Source organism: Sminthopsis crassicaudata, chromosome 2 (assembly GCF_048593235.1).
Source record: "Sminthopsis crassicaudata isolate SCR6 chromosome 2, ASM4859323v1, whole genome shotgun sequence".
NCBI classification, from domain to species: domain Eukaryota; kingdom Metazoa; phylum Chordata; class Mammalia; order Dasyuromorphia; family Dasyuridae; genus Sminthopsis; species Sminthopsis crassicaudata.
Window position 1 is genome coordinate 559,351,983 of NC_133618.1, and position 13,867 is coordinate 559,365,849.

The window sequence follows — 13,867 nt, forward strand, 5'->3', positions numbered from 1 at the left end:
TGATTTGTTGTTTGACCCACTCATTTTTTATAACTAGATTATTTAATTTCCAATTGGTTTTTAATCTATCTTTTCTTGGCTCTTTATGGAATATAATTTCTATTGCATTATGGTCTGAAAAGGAAGTATTTATTATTTCTGCCTTTCTGTATTTGATTGTGAGGTTTTTATGCCCTAATACATGGTCAATTTTTGTGTGTAGATGCCATGTACTGCCGAGAAAAATGTGCATTCCTTTCTATTCCTATTCACTTTTCTCCAGAGGTCTATCCTACTTAGATTTTCTAGTAATCCATTAACTTCTCTAGTTTCTTTCTTGGCTATTTTATGGTAGGATTTATCTGAGTCTGAGAGGAGAAGATTGAGGTCCCCTACTAATACAGTTTTGGTATCTATTTCTTCCTATAACGGGCTTAAAATCTTCTTTAGGAATTTGGCTGCTCTACCACTTAATACATATACATTTAATATCATAATTACTTCATTGCTTATGGTACTCTTTATCAAGATGTATTTTCCTTCCTTATCTCTTTTAATAAGATCTATTTTAAATTTTGCTTTAAAATTTGCTATCTCTGCTTATTTTACTTCAGCTGAAGCATAATAAATTTTTTCCAGCCTTTTACCTTTACTCTGGATCTGTCTCTCTGTGTCAAATGTGTTTCTTGCAACCAACATATTGTAGGATTCTGTTTTACAATCCATTTTGCTACTTCCTTCCATTTTGAGAGAGCTCATCCCATTCATTTTCATAATTGTGATTATCACCTCTGCATTTCTTTCTATCTTATTTTCTCTCCTGCATATACTTTTATTCTTTCTTTCCACTCTGCCCTTGGAAGTATTTTTTTTTTACTCACCATACCTATTACCTTGTCTTCTATCACCCCTTTCTCCTTTTTTTTTACTTTTTCCTCTAGTGTTTCTGCCTTCCCTTCTATCCTGCCCCACTCTTTTCTTTCCTCTTTCTCCTCCTATTTCTTAATAGGGTTAAATAAATTTCTAAACCCAACTGAATGATTAAGTTATTCCCTCTCAGAGCCAAAACTTATGAGATCAAACTTCAGTGCTCATCTACCTTCCTTCTTTCCCTCAAGGTCTTTTGTACCTTTTCATGTGATCTAATTTTCCCATTATATCTCCCCTTTCCTCTTTTTCTAGTACAGACCTTTTTTCCTACTCCTTAATGTCTTTTTTCTTTGATATCATCACATCAGAGTTCATTCACAACCACATCCTCCCTCCATGTGATGCCCTTCTCTTTCTGCCCCAGTGAAAGATAAAGTTCTCAAGTGTTGCAGATAACATTTTCCCATTTAAGGATGTAAACATTTTAAACTTTAAATAATATATTTTTCCTGTTCACCTTTCTATGCTTCAAGTTAACCATCCACAGTATCTTAAAACAATTTTAATTTGTCATAGATTTGAAACCTATAACTTTTCTGGTTGAATTCCCATGGAAATGTTCCAGCTTATAAATGTTATTCCTAAATTGTGGTCACCAGAACTAAATACAATTACCTAGATATAGTCTGGTGCTGGCAAAGTTGTTATTGTTTGTCCTTCATTCTAGAGGATGACCATAACATTAGAGAAGTAATGCTATTAAAATGGATTTAAGTAACGGAGAGCTATGCAAAGTTACGAGCCTTACTCTCTCCTCCAAAGTCATCTGTGTCCACTAACAATGGCCTTCAGTACAGTGGGAGACCTAGGCCTTTTTATGTTAAGGTCTTAACAGGTCTCACTTTGACTGGGACAACATCCTTTCAGTGAAAAGGCTAGGTAAGAAAGAAATTAGGCAAAGTATGGCCTCTTTTATCTAATTTAAAAAATAAAATCAAGCTGGGAGGGAAAGACCCTCAGGGTTTCTGGCCAAAACAGAAACAATTGCTACTTACATTCAGTCAGCCCCCCCCCCCCCCAAAAAAATGCCAAGTGGCCTTGGTCTGGAACCTTTGGTTGGCCAATCAATGACAGCCAGAGGGATTTGAGTTTAAGACCTGACCCTTAAAAAAGAAATATAACCAGGAACTCCAAGATATCTTGTGAGGTATTTGTAATCAAAATTTATATTCCTTTGAGCATTCCTTTGAAGGGACAAAGTACATTAAGATAGACACACCTGCTTATTCCTGGAATCCATGCCTCTTTAAATGCAGTCCATAGATGTCATAACATACTATTAACTCAAATTGAGCTTTCACTCCAACAAAATCACCAGATTTCTTTTCAGAAAAAAGAGATTTTTAAATAAATATGTGTACTTCCAACATTATATATTCATTATGTTGATTTTTTAAATATATACATGAAATTAATTCATACCTATTAAATGAATCTTATTAGAAAGAGGACAACATTCTACTCTGTCATAATCTTTTGGGATTTTGATTCTGTCATTTGGTATGTGAGATTAATATAAAGGTATGTCACTTCTGAATAAAAAAAAAATTGCTCATAACAGAAAACCAGGCATACTTCAAATATCCTGGTTTATGCTGTCATCATATCAACATTTCATCACTAGTTGAATCACGGAGAGAATGATTGGTTTTCCTTGAGATTTCTATAAGTGAAGGGTAGTAGAGATGAAAAAAGAGAGATTCTGAGATTAAGATTCTTGTTTCTCACCATATAGGACTTCCAAATGAGCATGTATCTTGGACTTATAGAAGGAAATTCACTGAAAATATTTTTAAGCAGATAAAGACATTGAAGAAGAGTGTCTAATGACAAGCACAGACTTGAATATGAAAATGCTTCCCACCCACATTCCAAGATGCTGTTGGTGTTTAAGAAAACATTATTTATATAAAAGTATTGTGAATCCAACAACCAATTATCAGAAGGGGAAATGATAATCAACAACATAAGGCTTTAAGGTTTTAAAAGCATTTTATGATTATGATTTTACTGAGCTCTATCATCTTAAATTAAAAGAAAGGATAATTTAGTCATAATTCTGGGAATAAATTCAAAATTTTAAAGTCTTTAATATAATCATATTATAATACTATATGTACGTACACACACACACACAAATATGGTACCCATTGTATCCATCAAGGTGGTTAAAGTGTTGAACTTATTAGAAAGAACTGAGTTCAGATCTGACCTCAAATGTTTAGTAGTTGTGTGATCCTAAGCAAGTCACTTAACTCTGTCTGCCTTAGTTCTTCAACTGTAAATTGAGCTAGAGAAGGAAATGGCAAGTTATTCTTGTATCTTTGAAAACAAAAACAACAACAACAATAACAACAACCCATATGGACTTAGAAAAAGTCAGACATAACTGAAATGCCTGAACAAAAAAAAAAAATAATAATTACACAATTTACTACTAACCCTACAAATCTCACTGCAGGAGTTTTATTGAACACACATTATCTCAAGCATTCTGGTCCCCACATATTTTCCTAATCTGTATAAGTCAACTCAGAAATCTTTCATTGTCCAAAAAAGGAATAATTATACTCTTTTGAAACAAAAGAGAGAGTCAGAGATAATGATAGAGCGAGGGAAAATGATAATATTAGCATGTCATAAATAAATTTGGTGGATTAAGTTCTTATGCTATATTAGTAAATTTTAACAATTCAAAGGAAGGGAGATTCATTTAGTAGGAAAGACATACTATTGAAACATACCTTCTTTTATTTCTGTGTTTATAACATTCAACTCTGTTTCCAAGAATATTTTACAGAGGATGGCAATAATACATAAGCATTAGGACAAAGTGGTCTTTAACCTAAATGAGTTTACAAGGTAGACATATAAAATACCTGAAAAATAATGTACATAAATAGATGAGTGCATGATATAACTGCGACAAATATTTCTAAATTCCAACAAGAATACAGCTCTAAGAAAGGTGGAGAATTGCTTCCTTTTCATATTTCTTCACAAACCCAGAAATATAATTTCCTTTTGGTCATATAGTCCTTTTCAAGAACACAACAATATGGAGAAAGTGTTGGCATGGTTGCTTCCTTACCTGAGACTTTCCTCTACCAGAGAAAGTACAGGTTTAGTCCTTATTCTCCATTTCCTGTTTTGAACACAAAAAGCAGAACAAGGAAAATAAAATTATCAAAAAAAAAATTTCAAATTAAAACTTGATCAGGAAAAACACTTTTTTTTTTCAAAAGTTAAATAGTTTGTCTCAAAAGATGATGGTTTCCACTATTTTGGAGGTCTTCAAGCAGAGGATGTCCAATTATGTCCAAGGCATGTTACACCGGGGAATCCTTTCATGTATGTATTGGACTCAATGGTCTGATAAGATAAACTTGATTTCTGCCAAATTATAGATCACTGCCAATGAAATAATTTTAAAACAATCTACATTTATGTAACTTAATTGACTCTTCTCAAATATTTGTCAACCCTGGACTTTTCAATGCATCCCACTATAAAGGAACAATTTTAATAAGACAGTTTTTTTAAGTATCAACAACAATTTCTATTTATCCAAGTATTTCAAAGGGGTGAAAGGTTGCCTTGTTTTACTTTCAATATCTCTCTTTATCTTATTAAAATTGTGATACAACCATTGTTTGAAACTATTATTCAGCCTATATATACTTCCTGATTTTTAGTTGTCTCTATTATGATCTTATAGATAGGCTAGCAATACAAACAGTATGTATTTAGTAAATGTTCTTCATGTGCTAAGCAACACACTAAACACTGAGAATATAAGTAAAAGAAATAACAACAAAGAAAGATCATCCCTTAATAATATTACATTTTAATGAGAAATGAGACATATTAAAAAAAGAACTGAAAAGGGGGAAGTAAAAACTACACTCAGAAAGAATGCATCAGTGGGAAAGGGAACCAGCCTTGTAAAAGGTTGTTCCAGGGTCAGAAGGCCTCTCATACTGAGAGGATTTCAAAGGTAAGACAGTTGAGCAGTGTTACCAACATCTAGAGAGGCATATATTTACATACATGCACAAACGTGTAGATAAGGTGCAGGTGTACATACATGCATACTTACATGCATATTTAGCCTTTTGATGTGGTATCCCTAAACTTAGATTAGCCATCACATTGTGGATATGGAATATTGTACTCAACATATACCTGAAGCCTATCAAAACTCATGTTCCATTGTTACAAACTTTTAAAACAAATATACAACCAAAAATGCTAGAATTCCAACCACAGTTTGACAATGGCATCAGCACATCACCAGGGGGAAAAATCTATAATAAAATGCCATTGGAAAGAGGACTTATTTCTTGCCCTTTTGCTCATTTCTTTCACTTTTAGCATGCAGGTAGGACATAAAGTAGGGACGGAAAACACAATATCAACTAATCATTTAAGAAAATAAAATTGTCTAATGGAGGTGAATACAACTTGAAAAAATTGTCCAGGATCAAAGTAAGTATAAGCCATTTGAGTGACAAAGTAAGATGGGGGCAGGAGATTGTGCTTTGGACTGTGTAGCTATTCTGTAAGTAGAAACCATCAGGAATCATACTACACAGGAACATATCTACTTTGTAAAATCAATCATCATATTTCCAGTAATAAGTAATTTTGTAATAAATGCTTGTTAACTATTTTTGCCTAAGTTTTTTTTTTAAGATCTTAAGAAATAGAAAGCAACTTGATCTTATAAAAAAATGGACAAAAAGAAGAAATGTAATTCTGTTATCACATATGTTAAGAAAATGTGCTCGTGGACACCCTCTATAGGACCTCAAAAAGAGAACCTCAAATGGGGTCAGAAAAAATGGAACACAACTGAAAAATGACTCCACAGCAAAAGTCAGTGATTTAGAAATTGCAAAGTACTTTTACAATTCTATTTGAAAACTGTCAGACCCTGGGGGCAGCTAGTTGATATAGCAGATAGAGCACCAGCCCTGAAGTCAGGAGAACCTGAGTTCAAATCTAGCCTCAGACACTTAAGACTTCCTAGCTGTGTGACCCTGGGCAAGTCACTTAACCACCAATTGCTTTAGCAAAAGAAAAGAAAAAGAAAATTGTCAGACCCTTGTAAGAATATAATATCTAAAGTTGAACCATTTAATGTTAGAATAACAATAAGAATTTAGGAGAAGCTATAGAGGCACACAAATTAAATTATTATAAAGTTGAAAATAGGGTAAAGAATAGGGATTCTTCACTTTTTTGAAAGTCCTAGACCATTTTGTTAATTTAATGAAGCCTAAGGACCCTTCCTCAGAACAATGTTTTAAAATAATTAAAAGAACTGCTAAATATCATCAAGACAATAGTGAAATTAAAGATGTGTGTGTGTGTGTGTGTGTGTGTGTGTGTGTGTGTGTGTGTGTGTAAAATCTATACATTTCTATCCAAGTTCAAAGAACCCATGAAATTTATCTAAAGACTTCTTGGAGGTTCATAAAATTTAAGCTAATAATCCTTGTTTATGAGATTTGTCATGATGAAGAAAGATGAAGAAATTGTCATGATTGGACCTGGGAAGAATAAAAATCTAAGGATATTTTAGTAAATATATTCAGTATAAGGATAGTGGTACCAGATCTATCCTATTTTCCAGAAATGATAGAGCAAAAAGAAATGACCAGAGAAATACAATGATTTTTTAAGAATTTGGTAAAACTTCACACCTCTCTGATTTGCTAAGATGACAGAAAAAGATAATGATAAATGCTGGAGGTGAAAACTGGAACCCTAATGCATTATTGGTGCAGTTATGAACTGATCCAACCTTTTTTGGAGAGTAATTTGGAACTATGCCCAAAGGACTATCAAACTGTGCATATCTTTTGATCCAACAGTATCTCTACTGGGTCTGCATCCCAAAGAGATCATAAAAAGGGAAAAGGACCCACATGTGCAAAAATTTTTGTAGCAGCCCTTTTTGTAGTGGGAAGGAACTGGAAATTGAGTGAATGCTCATCAGTTGGGGAATGGCTAAATAAGTTATAATATATGAAGGTAAAGGAATATTATTGTTCTATAAGAAATGAGAAATCCAGGCTGATTTCAGAAAAGCCTGGATAAGACTTATATGAACTGATGCCAAGTAAAGGGAATAGAACCAAGAGAACACTACACAGCAACAACAAGATTATATGATGATCAACTGTGATAGATTTGGCTCTTTTCAAAAAGGAGGTGATTCAAAGCAGCTCCAATAGACTTGTGACAGAAAGAGCCATGTACATCCAGAGAGAGACTTTTGTTGTTGTTTGTTTGCTTGAAATAAAAGTAGAAGAGTTGGAGTCAGATCATGGATTTCAGCCTGAGTGGTTGATATTTCATGTAGCAAACAAAGGAGAATCACTGAAGATTTCTGATCAAGGGAATTGACATAATCACAAAAACAGTTTAGTATGATTAATAGGGAGGTGGTAAGATAGATGAAGCATTGGAATGGGAAAACTAATTAGGTAAATATTTCAAAAGATCACAAGAAAGAGAGGCTCTAGGAAGAAGCTAAGGGTTTGAACAATAATGGCAACAATGAAATTAGAAGAGAAGAAAAATAAGATAAAGAATTCAACCACACGATTGGTAGGATTCAGCACCTAGTTGTATGTAGAAAACATGGGGGACAAACAATTGGGATTCCAAGATCTTAAACATAAGTAAAAGAAAATGACAGTGTTACTAAAAAAAAAAAAATAAGGAAGTCAGGAAGAAGGGTAGAAGAAACAATTAAGAGAAAAAGGTCAAGATAGTTTTGTTTTAGATATGATGAATTGTTTTAGCTTTGTACATCATTGGGTGATACATATACCCACAAGAAAATATTTACCAGAAGTTGAAAATGCTGAAAGAGAACTCAGAAAAGAGATTGGTGTTGAGAGAGGTGATGGTTGAACCATTGAAAGTGGAAAAAATATGTAACATAATGTATGGCATATTATAATAATATAATATAACAATAAAGGCTATAATTAAAGAGAAAATATAAAGAGAAGATAATGAATAATGAAACCTGCATTTAGATGATGGGGTAAAAGAAAAAGACACTGATAAAGAGGTAACCATTCAGAGAGATAGGAGAAGAATGTTGGAATTACAGAAGTCAAAGAAAGAATAGTAAGATGAAAGGAATGATTGTTGTTAAATATTGCCAAGATGGGTAAAAAAAAAATGAGAAAAGACAGCTGATCCTTATATGTTCTTTATGAAAAACAATCAAGATAATATATTTTATATTCTGTACCCCTATCGCTTTTAGTTGGGAATTACTCATAATAAGAGCTGAAAAGACATTTGATTGGAGGCCACAGGCCATACATATTAAGATCTGTGACAGTACTTTTTAAAACAAGTTCCATAGCTTTTTTCACCATCTGGGAGAAGTCCTCTCCTAAACTATCCTTTCATCATGTCATTTTATTCCTTCCTCATTTTTAGACTCAGAGCCACTCAGATTAAAACTCAGATTCTCTGTCATTCTTCATTTTTGGCATATATAACACCTAGTCAAATGTTTTGACATGATAAATATTCATTTAAATGAATTGCCAAATTATTTCCTCCTCTTATTAAAGGAAGATAGAAATTAGAGAGGGGAGACTTCTTAGAGACAATTAATCTATTCTCTACCTTTGTAGTGACAATGTCTCCACAGGACAGGAGAGGAAATAGGTAAGAAAGGTATGTCTAGGATTGGCATAGGAAAAAGTGATTACAATTTCCTTATTCATTATTCTTATGTAATTCACAGCTTGCTTTTAGAAGACACTATCTTATTCTGAAACAGAGACCAATTATTAGTTTAGCAAGTAGTCTAAAGCAAAACTCAGTGGAAAATATGAAGGACACTTTTTAATATTCATTTGTATAAAATAATTTTTTGGTGCTAGAGAATTTTATTGTTTCTAAAAACCTGGATATTGTTTTTGTGGTAAATAAGTGAAGTGTTAGAGTGAATCTTCTCAAAGTATTCAGTGAATGGAGTGCTCCATTTTTAAACACTGATCAGGGTTCTCTCTTTCCTATCTCTCCTTCTATTATTATATAATCCCTGAAATGCATTATAAATGATCTGCTATGTATGACAGATTTAGTTCCAAACTCTAGACCTTCAAAATCTAGGTCAGCTTCTGAAAGTAGTCAAAAGTTATAGAAGACTTGTTCTTTGGCTTTTGGGTCCAGGGTTTTCTCTGTTCTTTATAATTCATAACTACCTAATTTTATAAACCTTTTTTGGTAACTAACCCTGGCAGGATCTGAAGGTTGTAAGATTTTTGACATCCGATCCCTAATTACTTGCTCCTTCTTTCTTAGGTCACTAATGCTCCAAGGAGATGAACAGTTCAGATCCCTCCATCATTTTTCCCTTTAACCCCATCATCACATACTTCAAATGTCACTCTGGATAATTTTTTTTTCACTAAATCCAATATCATTTCTGCCACTCTCATATATTTTTTCTCTCCTCTAAAAACAGAGGACAAAGAAGAAATATTATTTTATTCAGGAATCTAGTTAGTTGAATTAATTGACATCAAAAATTTACTAATTAAGCTAACCACTAAGTTAACTCAGTGGTGGAAGTTTTATATTGATATTAATAATAATTAATAAAATATTATTAATATTGATGATATTACTCATGGGTAACTAAAACACTAAAAGACATCAGAAGTTGACAGATTTGAACCTATATCCAGATTTAAAGTATACTTATCAGACATAGCCAACTCAGACAACAAAGAGAAGAGGTAGGAGCAAGGAGGAAGATGGAGAATAGAATGACAAAAATCACTGGAAAGTATAATTAGTCCTTTCAGATTTATTCAGCTTCAGTTCAAACCAGCTCACTAAATCCTGCTTTTATGTGTCTAAATCAGGGTTTTCCTTACAATACAGCAAACTTTTTTCTTTTTTAAAATCAATTCTATCCCGGTTATTGATTCACAGCTTGCTGAGTAGTATTTCCTGTTTTAGATCCTTTAATGGCTAAGATGACTCCAGCCACAGAAACTGCTTGTTTGCTTTCTCACTCAATTTCAGAACACATTTACACAATTAAAAGAGAAAACACACACACTCCAATAAATATTAAAATCCCTAATAGATTTGGAAGTCATTTTGAGACTTAAGGCACTATATATTCTGAATGTACCAAACTTAAATAAAACTCCTTTGGATAACCCTGACTCTTGGCCATGATAGTAACTTTTGCATTTACTCCATCATTAAACTGTAGAGAACACACTATATCACAGCTTCCCTGGCTTTCTTCACAACAAAGCTAAAATTCCACCTCCTGTAGGAGTCTTTTCTACATCCACATTTCTACTTGCTATAAGCTTTTTCTTCTTGGCATGACCTTCCACTTATTCTTTATATATTTTCTAAGTAAATTTTTTTCATGTCATCTTGCTCATTAGAATGTGAACTTCCTGAGGGTAAAAAACCAATGCTTTTTGCCTTTCTTTGCATCATCAGCCTTTAACACAATGTGTATAATATGGAAACTTTAACAAATGCTTGTTTGCTGAAAATGTCACAAAGGCAAGATTTTGAAAACATATATTATACAAGTAGGTAATAACATGATTTTTCCTCTTGAGGTCTAAATATAGAAGTAGATGATTTCATTAAAAATTATGTCTGATATGCAACCCAAGATACTGCCAGAACACCAGAACTCTACTATTAGAGGTCTAGAACTAACTGCAGAACAGAGAAACAAAGTTTTAATAGTAGGTCTATTAGTAGGAAGCAATAAAACTTTTCTTTGTTGTTTCAAAAAGTTATATGCTCAATTTGCTTTGCAACTGAGATATTGTCCCCAATATTCAGTTTAATACTTCAATATGATTTTGTCAACATGGGGTATCTTTCTTCCAACTCAGATCACAAACTTTTTAATGTTCCCATACTAAAAATCTCATCCTTGTGCAACTCAAAGGGAAGCTTCAAGCAATAAAGAAAAGAATTCTGAATTTAAAGTTATAAGAATTTGGGTAAATTTTCAGCCCTGCTACTTGCTACCTATGTGTATCACTAAACTCTCTACTAGAGCATAATGAAATGAACAATGAATGAAATCAGAGGAACTGAGGAAAAATCACAATTGTCACTGACTGTTAGACCTTGGATATATCGCAACTTCTCTGAACCTTAGTTTCTTCATCTGAAAAAAAGAGGAGGGAAAAGAAGTTTGAACCAGATGAACTCTTAGCACCTTTCTACTTCTAAATATACAATTCTATGAATCTTAATTTTCTTGTCTAAAAAATGATGAGATTGGAATTTATAATGTTATGTTATGAAGAGCTCTTAATTTAGCCAGGTCATCCTTCTATGAAAAAACACGTGGTTTGTTGACAGTTCCAGTCAAAGACTTTTCTGTTTACTGGAACTGCCAAAGATTGTACTCTGCTAGCATAGCCTTTGAAAACTCAGGGTCACTTTCATGATTCAATGAGGCACTGAAACAGGACTTCAGTGGAAGAACATTTCATAATCATGTGACTGTAATAATAAGGTGTTTACTTATGAAAATGCTTTTAATTTTCATTAATTAAAATAATATAAATGGGTCTGCATAAAACTATTAATAGAGAAGTATCCTATAATGATTTAGAACTACATTATTAGAATTTGCATATACTAAATTCATATCCTTATTTTAGAAACATTAAATTATTTTATAATGGCTACAGAAACAATTCTTTGTCACTCTTAAGATGACATACTGAAACTTCATTATGACATGATCCAAATATCATATATTTTAAATTTGTTGTATTTATAAAACAGAATAATAAAAAAGAAAAACAGGGTATTGGCTACGAAATAGACTGGTAGATCAGTGGAACAGATTAGATACAAAGGACAAAAAAGGGTACATCTATAGCAATCTAATCTTTGACAAACCCAAAGATTCCAACATTAGGGATAAAAATTCATTATTCGGAAAAAACTGTTGGGAAAACTGGAAATTAGTATGGCAGAAATTAGATATGGATCCACACTTAACACCATATACCAAGATAAGATCAAAATGGATCCATGATTTAGGCATAAAGAGGGAGATAATAAATAGATTAGAGGAACAGAGGATAATCTACCTCTCAGACTTGTGGAGGAGGAAGGAATTTATGACCAGAGGAGAACTAGAGATCATTATTGATCACAAAATAGAAGATTTTGATTACATCAAACTAAAAAGTTTCTGTACAAATAATACTAATGCAAACAAGATTAGAAGGGAAGTAACAAATTGGGAAAATATTTTTAAAAACAAAGGTTCTGACAAAGGTCTCATTTCCAAAATATATAGAGAACTGACCCTAATTTATAAGAAACCGAACCATTCTCCAATTGATAAATGGTCAAAGGATATGAACAGACAATTCTCAGAGGAAGAAATTGAAACTATATCCACTCACATGAAAGAGTGTTCCAAATCACTACTGATCAGAGAAATGCAAATTAAGACCACTCTGAGATACCACTACACACCTGTCAGATTGGCTAAGATGACAGGAACAAATAATGACAAATGTTGGAGGGGATGTGGGGAAACTGGGACACTAATACATTGCTGGTGGAGTTGTGAAAGAATCCAGCCATTCTGGAGAGCAATCTGGAATTATGCCCAAAAAGTTATCAAACTGTGCATACCCTTTGACCCAGCAGCGCTACTACTGGGATTATATCCCAAAGAAATACTAAAGAGCAGAAAGAGACATATATGTGCCAAAATATTTGTGGCAGCTCTTTTTGTTGTAGCTAGAAACTGGAGGATGAATGGATGTCCATCAGTTGGAGAATGGTTGGGTAAATTGTGGTATATGAAGGTTATGGAATATTATTGCTCGGTAAGAAATGACCAGCAGGAGGAATACAGAGAGGCCTGGAGAGACTTAAATCAACTGATGCTGAGTGAAATGAGCAGAACCAGAAGATCACTGTACACTTCAACAACAATACTGTATGAGGATGTATTCTGATGGAAGTGGAAATCTTCAACATAAAGAAGATCCAACTCACTTCCAGTTGATCAATGATGGACAGAGGTAGCTGCACCCAGAGAAGAAACACTGGGAGGGGAATGAAAATTGTTAGCACTAATATCTGTCTGCCCAGGTTGCATGTACCTTCGGATTCTAATGTTTATTGTGCAACAAGAAAATGATATTCGCACACATGTATTGTACCTAGACTATATTGTAACACATGTAAAATGTATGGTATTGCCTGTCGTCGGGGGGAGGGAATAGAGGGAGGGGGGGTAAATTGGAAAAATGAATACAAGGGATAATATTATAAAATATATATATATATAATAAAAAAAAAAAAAAAAAAAAAAAAAAAAAAAAAAAAAAAAGAAAAACAGAAAAAGAAAACAAAACAAAACGAAATAAAAGAGAACACTGTGATATGCCCAGAAGATTATCAGGGAGGATTCAAAATATTTAACAACAAATTACCACATCAAGAAAGTGTGTATATGTGCATGTGTATATATAATTAGTAGAAGAAATTATATTCAAGAACATCCATCTTTCTTTACTTCCTTGTAACTATTCTTTTGTTCTCTGCTGCTCATCTTTTTTTTTTTTTTTTTTTTTTTTTTTTTTAATGTTATTCACCATCCCCAAGCAGGCTATGGTTAAGAAAGGATATATTTATGTATACATATGTAAATATACATATTCAAATATACATCCTATACACACACACACACACACACACACACACACACACACACACACACACACACACACACACTTTTCCTATCTATTCCTGCTGACTCTTTGCTTTAATTCTGCTCCTAACTTGCCTTGCTGCCCCCATCCATGGTTCCCTTCCTTGTCTCCTCGCCATACCCTTTGCTTCCTAGTCAGCCCATCCCTCCCTCCTTATTTCTTTATAGATT

At 33.2% G+C, this 13,867-nt stretch overlaps 1 protein-coding gene across 5 annotated transcripts in view; it reads right to left on the reverse strand.

Annotated features, from left to right (window-relative positions):
- MCTP2 (multiple C2 and transmembrane domain containing 2) overlaps nucleotides 1–13,867 on the reverse strand; it is a 260,840-nt gene that overhangs the window by 212,354 nt on the left and 34,619 nt on the right. Inside the window, exons 2-3 of one of the 5 annotated variants that reach the window (XM_074295059.1) lie at nucleotides 4,001–4,054; nucleotides 3,654–3,788 (exon numbers count right to left, since the gene is read on the reverse strand). The exons of 3 other annotated variants lie outside the window; for them this stretch is intronic. The gene's annotated coding sequence lies outside the window, so the exon portion shown is untranslated. The remainder of the gene's footprint in view (nucleotides 1–3,653; nucleotides 3,789–4,000; nucleotides 4,055–13,867) is intronic. One more of the 5 variants, XM_074295058.1, reaches the window with a different exon arrangement.